The sequence below is a fragment of the Mytilus californianus genome, unplaced genomic scaffold (genome assembly GCF_021869535.1).
Source record: "Mytilus californianus isolate M0D057914Y unplaced genomic scaffold, xbMytCali1.0.p SCAF_49, whole genome shotgun sequence".
NCBI classification, from domain to species: domain Eukaryota; kingdom Metazoa; phylum Mollusca; class Bivalvia; order Mytilida; family Mytilidae; genus Mytilus; species Mytilus californianus.
This window is the reverse complement of record NW_026262700.1, coordinates 1,459,333-1,465,332: the sequence shown is the minus strand read 5'-3', so window position 1 is coordinate 1,465,332 and position 6,000 is coordinate 1,459,333. Positions and strand designations below refer to the sequence as shown.

Here is a 6,000-nt window from a genome sequence, read left to right as displayed (position 1 = left end):
CTAAATATATTTTAGTTAGATCTCTGATTTCTTTTTCCGTGATCATTAAGTTCTCACTGTCTACAAATAGAGCTTTCGAGGCTAGTCGGGAATGTAGTTAGCCGCTAAAATGATTGAATGACACCTGTACGCATAAAGGCGTTATTTAATGAATCAGTAACCATCAGGGGGACTAGCTCACATGGTAGAGCGCTCGCTTAGCATGCGAGAGGTACCGGGATCGATGCCCGGGTCCTCCATTTATTTTTGAATGTCGCCAACACTCAATTTTTCTGTAGTTTTTCAGCATTGAAAATGAAGAGAGTCAGATATGAACGAAATAGGGCATTGTGTCGTTTCGAGTATAATGCCCTGTGCTTACACGAATCCTTCAATCATTGAGATTCTCATGTTTATTTTAATGTAATTTGTTCGTTCCCTCTATTTCTATCGTCACATTCGGGATGTATAATAAAAATGTGTAATCTGTCGTGTAGGATCAATGATGCAATGATAGTCGGATTTAGTAAATCTAAGCGTCTTTTTACAAATATGCGCATGAATGCAAATGAATACACGTATTCGAATGTTTGGAAAGTGTTCAAAACTTAACTCATCGTCTGTTGAAATGAACTGGAGATGCTATGGCATTAGCAATATGAAAATTGGTTTCAAACCCTTACGTAAGGAGTATCCGGTGTAACTATACCGGTCAAATTGACAATTAAAAAAATGAAAATTCAAAGCCAAGTAAAAAATAATGTCCTCCCCGGCGGGGAATCGAACCCCGGTCTCCCGCGTGACAGGCGGGGATACTAACCACTATACTACCGAGGACTTAGTGACGTCCACCATTTTTAGGTACTTAATGTTCACTGCTATCTTGTTACTATATTGAACGCATCCGCAAATTCATAGTATTGATTGCTGTAGGCGATATGTTAAGCGCAACCGATCCGTCATTCTACTTTTTTGTTCTCGCTGCTACTCTTGCTAATTGAATTATCTAAATGAATTATCGCCCCTCCTTCCCCTAATAATGTTTCAGATCCTATTGATGGCGCTTTTTGATTTTTATTGCTAAATGTCCTATAACCCAAATACGTATAAATCATAAATTTTAACCATTTGCATACAGACCCCGTGATAGCTCAGTTGGTAGAGCGGAAGACTGTAGTGGAATAAGAAAATCTGACATCTTTAGGTCGGTGGTTCGACTCCGCCTCACGGGATATTTTTTGGCCCTATTTTACTCTCAAATATTACCATTGTTCAAGAATTTTTAGCGAAAGCACATTAGCGACTTTTTATGCATGTATGACGTTTCAACCTTATGCATTTTTTGCGACTGACCGCCCTAGCATTAGTAGGCATACCACGTAATTGTCCTAAATCTAAATATATTTTAGTTAGATCTCTGATTTCTTTTTCCGTGATCATTAAGTTCTCACTGTCTACAAATAGAGCTTTCGAGGCTAGTCGGGAATGTAGTTAGCCGCTAAAATGATTGAATGACACCTGTACGCATAAAGGCGTTATTTAATGAATCAGTAACCATCAGGGGGACTAGCTCACATGGTAGAGCGCTCGCTTAGCATGCGAGAGGTACCGGGATCGATGCCCGGGTCCTCCATTTATTTTTGAATGTCGCCAACACTCAATTTTTCTGTAGTTTTTCAGCATTGAAAATGAAGAGAGTCAGATATGAACGAAATAGGGCATTGTGTCGTTTCGAGTATAATGCCCTGTGCTTACACGAATCCTTCAATCATTGAGATTCTCATGTTTATTTTAATGTAATTTGTTCGTTCCCTCTATTTCTATCGTCACATTCGGGATGTATAATAAAAATGTGTAATCTGTCGTGTAGGATCAATGATGCAATGATAGTCGGATTTAGTAAATCTAAGCGTCTTTTTACAAATATGCGCATGAATGCAAATGAATACACGTATTCGAATGTTTGGAAAGTGTTCAAAACTTAACTCATCGTCTGTTGAAATGAACTGGAGATGCTATGGCATTAGCAATATGAAAATTGGTTTCAAACCCTTACGTAAGGAGTATCCGGTGTAACTATACCGGTCAAATTGACAATTAAAAAAATGAAAATTCAAAGCCAAGTAAAAAATAATGTCCTCCCCGGCGGGGAATCGAACCCCGGTCTCCCGCGTGACAGGCGGGGATACTAACCACTATACTACCGAGGACTTAGTGACGTCCACCATTTTTAGGTACTTAATGTTCACTGCTATCTTGTTACTATATTGAACGCATCCGCAAATTCATAGTATTGATTGCTGTAGGCGATATGTTAAGCGCAACCGATCCGTCATTCTACTTTTTTGTTCTCGCTGCTACTCTTGCTAATTGAATTATCTAAATGAATTATCGCCCCTCCTTCCCCTAATAATGTTTCAGATCCTATTGATGGCGCTTTTTGATTTTTATTGCTAAATGTCCTATAACCCAAATACGTATAAATCATAAATTTTAACCATTTGCATACAGACCCCGTGATAGCTCAGTTGGTAGAGCGGAAGACTGTAGTGGAATAAGAAAATCTGACATCTTTAGGTCGGTGGTTCGACTCCGCCTCACGGGATATTTTTTGGCCCTATTTTACTCTCAAATATTACCATTGTTCAAGAATTTTTAGCGAAAGCACATTAGCGACTTTTTATGCATGTATGACGTTTCAACCTTATGCATTTTTTGCGACTGACCGCCCTAGCATTAGTAGGCATACCACGTAATTGTCCTAAATCTAAATATATTTTAGTTAGATCTCTGATTTCTTTTTCCGTGATCATTAAGTTCTCACTGTCTACAAATAGAGCTTTCGAGGCTAGTCGGGAATGTAGTTAGCCGCTAAAATGATTGAATGACACCTGTACGCATAAAGGCGTTATTTAATGAATCAGTAACCATCAGGGGGACTAGCTCACATGGTAGAGCGCTCGCTTAGCATGCGAGAGGTACCGGGATCGATGCCCGGGTCCTCCATTTATTTTTGAATGTCGCCAACACTCAATTTTTCTGTAGTTTTTCAGCATTGAAAATGAAGAGAGTCAGATATGAACGAAATAGGGCATTGTGTCGTTTCGAGTATAATGCCCTGTGCTTACACGAATCCTTCAATCATTGAGATTCTCATGTTTATTTTAATGTAATTTGTTCGTTCCCTCTATTTCTATCGTCACATTCGGGATGTATAATAAAAATGTGTAATCTGTCGTGTAGGATCAATGATGCAATGATAGTCGGATTTAGTAAATCTAAGCGTCTTTTTACAAATATGCGCATGAATGCAAATGAATACACGTATTCGAATGTTTGGAAAGTGTTCAAAACTTAACTCATCGTCTGTTGAAATGAACTGGAGATGCTATGGCATTAGCAATATGAAAATTGGTTTCAAACCCTTACGTAAGGAGTATCCGGTGTAACTATACCGGTCAAATTGACAATTAAAAAAATGAAAATTCAAAGCCAAGTAAAAAATAATGTCCTCCCCGGCGGGGAATCGAACCCCGGTCTCCCGCGTGACAGGCGGGGATACTAACCACTATACTACCGAGGACTTAGTGACGTCCACCATTTTTAGGTACTTAATGTTCACTGCTATCTTGTTACTATATTGAACGCATCCGCAAATTCATAGTATTGATTGCTGTAGGCGATATGTTAAGCGCAACCGATCCGTCATTCTACTTTTTTGTTCTCGCTGCTACTCTTGCTAATTGAATTATCTAAATGAATTATCGCCCCTCCTTCCCCTAATAATGTTTCAGATCCTATTGATGGCGCTTTTTGATTTTTATTGCTAAATGTCCTATAACCCAAATACGTATAAATCATAAATTTTAACCATTTGCATACAGACCCCGTGATAGCTCAGTTGGTAGAGCGGAAGACTGTAGTGGAATAAGAAAATCTGACATCTTTAGGTCGGTGGTTCGACTCCGCCTCACGGGATATTTTTTGGCCCTATTTTACTCTCAAATATTACCATTGTTCAAGAATTTTTAGCGAAAGCACATTAGCGACTTTTTATGCATGTATGACGTTTCAACCTTATGCATTTTTTGCGACTGACCGCCCTAGCATTAGTAGGCATACCACGTAATTGTCCTAAATCTAAATATATTTTAGTTAGATCTCTGATTTCTTTTTCCGTGATCATTAAGTTCTCACTGTCTACAAATAGAGCTTTCGAGGCTAGTCGGGAATGTAGTTAGCCGCTAAAATGATTGAATGACACCTGTACGCATAAAGGCGTTATTTAATGAATCAGTAACCATCAGGGGGACTAGCTCACATGGTAGAGCGCTCGCTTAGCATGCGAGAGGTACCGGGATCGATGCCCGGGTCCTCCATTTATTTTTGAATGTCGCCAACACTCAATTTTTCTGTAGTTTTTCAGCATTGAAAATGAAGAGAGTCAGATATGAACGAAATAGGGCATTGTGTCGTTTCGAGTATAATGCCCTGTGCTTACACGAATCCTTCAATCATTGAGATTCTCATGTTTATTTTAATGTAATTTGTTCGTTCCCTCTATTTCTATCGTCACATTCGGGATGTATAATAAAAATGTGTAATCTGTCGTGTAGGATCAATGATGCAATGATAGTCGGATTTAGTAAATCTAAGCGTCTTTTTACAAATATGCGCATGAATGCAAATGAATACACGTATTCGAATGTTTGGAAAGTGTTCAAAACTTAACTCATCGTCTGTTGAAATGAACTGGAGATGCTATGGCATTAGCAATATGAAAATTGGTTTCAAACCCTTACGTAAGGAGTATCCGGTGTAACTATACCGGTCAAATTGACAATTAAAAAAATGAAAATTCAAAGCCAAGTAAAAAATAATGTCCTCCCCGGCGGGGAATCGAACCCCGGTCTCCCGCGTGACAGGCGGGGATACTAACCACTATACTACCGAGGACTTAGTGACGTCCACCATTTTTAGGTACTTAATGTTCACTGCTATCTTGTTACTATATTGAACGCATCCGCAAATTCATAGTATTGATTGCTGTAGGCGATATGTTAAGCGCAACCGATCCGTCATTCTACTTTTTTGTTCTCGCTGCTACTCTTGCTAATTGAATTATCTAAATGAATTATCGCCCCTCCTTCCCCTAATAATGTTTCAGATCCTATTGATGGCGCTTTTTGATTTTTATTGCTAAATGTCCTATAACCCAAATACGTATAAATCATAAATTTTAACCATTTGCATACAGACCCCGTGATAGCTCAGTTGGTAGAGCGGAAGACTGTAGTGGAATAAGAAAATCTGACATCTTTAGGTCGGTGGTTCGACTCCGCCTCACGGGATATTTTTTGGCCCTATTTTACTCTCAAATATTACCATTGTTCAAGAATTTTTAGCGAAAGCACATTAGCGACTTTTTATGCATGTATGACGTTTCAACCTTATGCATTTTTTGCGACTGACCGCCCTAGCATTAGTAGGCATACCACGTAATTGTCCTAAATCTAAATATATTTTAGTTAGATCTCTGATTTCTTTTTCCGTGATCATTAAGTTCTCACTGTCTACAAATAGAGCTTTCGAGGCTAGTCGGGAATGTAGTTAGCCGCTAAAATGATTGAATGACACCTGTACGCATAAAGGCGTTATTTAATGAATCAGTAACCATCAGGGGGACTAGCTCACATGGTAGAGCGCTCGCTTAGCATGCGAGAGGTACCGGGATCGATGCCCGGGTCCTCCATTTATTTTTGAATGTCGCCAACACTCAATTTTTCTGTAGTTTTTCAGCATTGAAAATGAAGAGAGTCAGATATGAACGAAATAGGGCATTGTGTCGTTTCGAGTATAATGCCCTGTGCTTACACGAATCCTTCAATCATTGAGATTCTCATGTTTATTTTAATGTAATTTGTTCGTTCCCTCTATTTCTATCGTCACATTCGGGATGTATAATAAAAATGTGTAATCTGTCGTGTAGGATCAATGATGCAATGATAGTCGGATTTAGTA

The 6,000-nt window shown here is 38.9% G+C and overlaps 9 non-coding genes across 9 annotated transcripts; all 9 read left to right on the top strand.

Moving 5' to 3' along the window:
• Positions 1-166: 166 nt before the first annotated feature.
• Positions 167-239, top strand: Trnaa-agc (transfer RNA alanine (anticodon AGC)). Its single transcript has one exon. It is a non-coding gene; the product is annotated as a tRNA-Ala (tRNA).
• Positions 240-1,119: 880 nt separating this feature from the next.
• On the top strand, positions 1,120-1,211 carry Trnay-gua (transfer RNA tyrosine (anticodon GUA)). Its single transcript is given in 2 exon segments — positions 1,120-1,156; positions 1,176-1,211. It is a non-coding gene; the product is annotated as a tRNA-Tyr (tRNA).
• Positions 1,212-1,539: 328 nt separating this feature from the next.
• Trnaa-agc (transfer RNA alanine (anticodon AGC)) lies at positions 1,540-1,612 on the top strand. The gene has a single exon. It is a non-coding gene; the product is annotated as a tRNA-Ala (tRNA).
• An 880-nt stretch (positions 1,613-2,492) lies between these two features.
• Trnay-gua (transfer RNA tyrosine (anticodon GUA)) lies at positions 2,493-2,584 on the top strand. Its single transcript is given in 2 exon segments — positions 2,493-2,529; positions 2,549-2,584. It is a non-coding gene; the product is annotated as a tRNA-Tyr (tRNA).
• A 328-nt stretch (positions 2,585-2,912) lies between these two features.
• Trnaa-agc (transfer RNA alanine (anticodon AGC)) lies at positions 2,913-2,985 on the top strand. The gene has a single exon. It is a non-coding gene; the product is annotated as a tRNA-Ala (tRNA).
• An 880-nt stretch (positions 2,986-3,865) lies between these two features.
• On the top strand, positions 3,866-3,957 carry Trnay-gua (transfer RNA tyrosine (anticodon GUA)). Its single transcript is given in 2 exon segments — positions 3,866-3,902; positions 3,922-3,957. It is a non-coding gene; the product is annotated as a tRNA-Tyr (tRNA).
• A 328-nt stretch (positions 3,958-4,285) lies between these two features.
• Positions 4,286-4,358, top strand: Trnaa-agc (transfer RNA alanine (anticodon AGC)). Its single transcript has one exon. It is a non-coding gene; the product is annotated as a tRNA-Ala (tRNA).
• An 880-nt stretch (positions 4,359-5,238) lies between these two features.
• Positions 5,239-5,330, top strand: Trnay-gua (transfer RNA tyrosine (anticodon GUA)). The gene is given in 2 exon segments: positions 5,239-5,275; positions 5,295-5,330. It is a non-coding gene; the product is annotated as a tRNA-Tyr (tRNA).
• Positions 5,331-5,658: 328 nt separating this feature from the next.
• On the top strand, positions 5,659-5,731 carry Trnaa-agc (transfer RNA alanine (anticodon AGC)). The gene has a single exon. It is a non-coding gene; the product is annotated as a tRNA-Ala (tRNA).
• Positions 5,732-6,000: the final 269 nt, after the last annotated feature.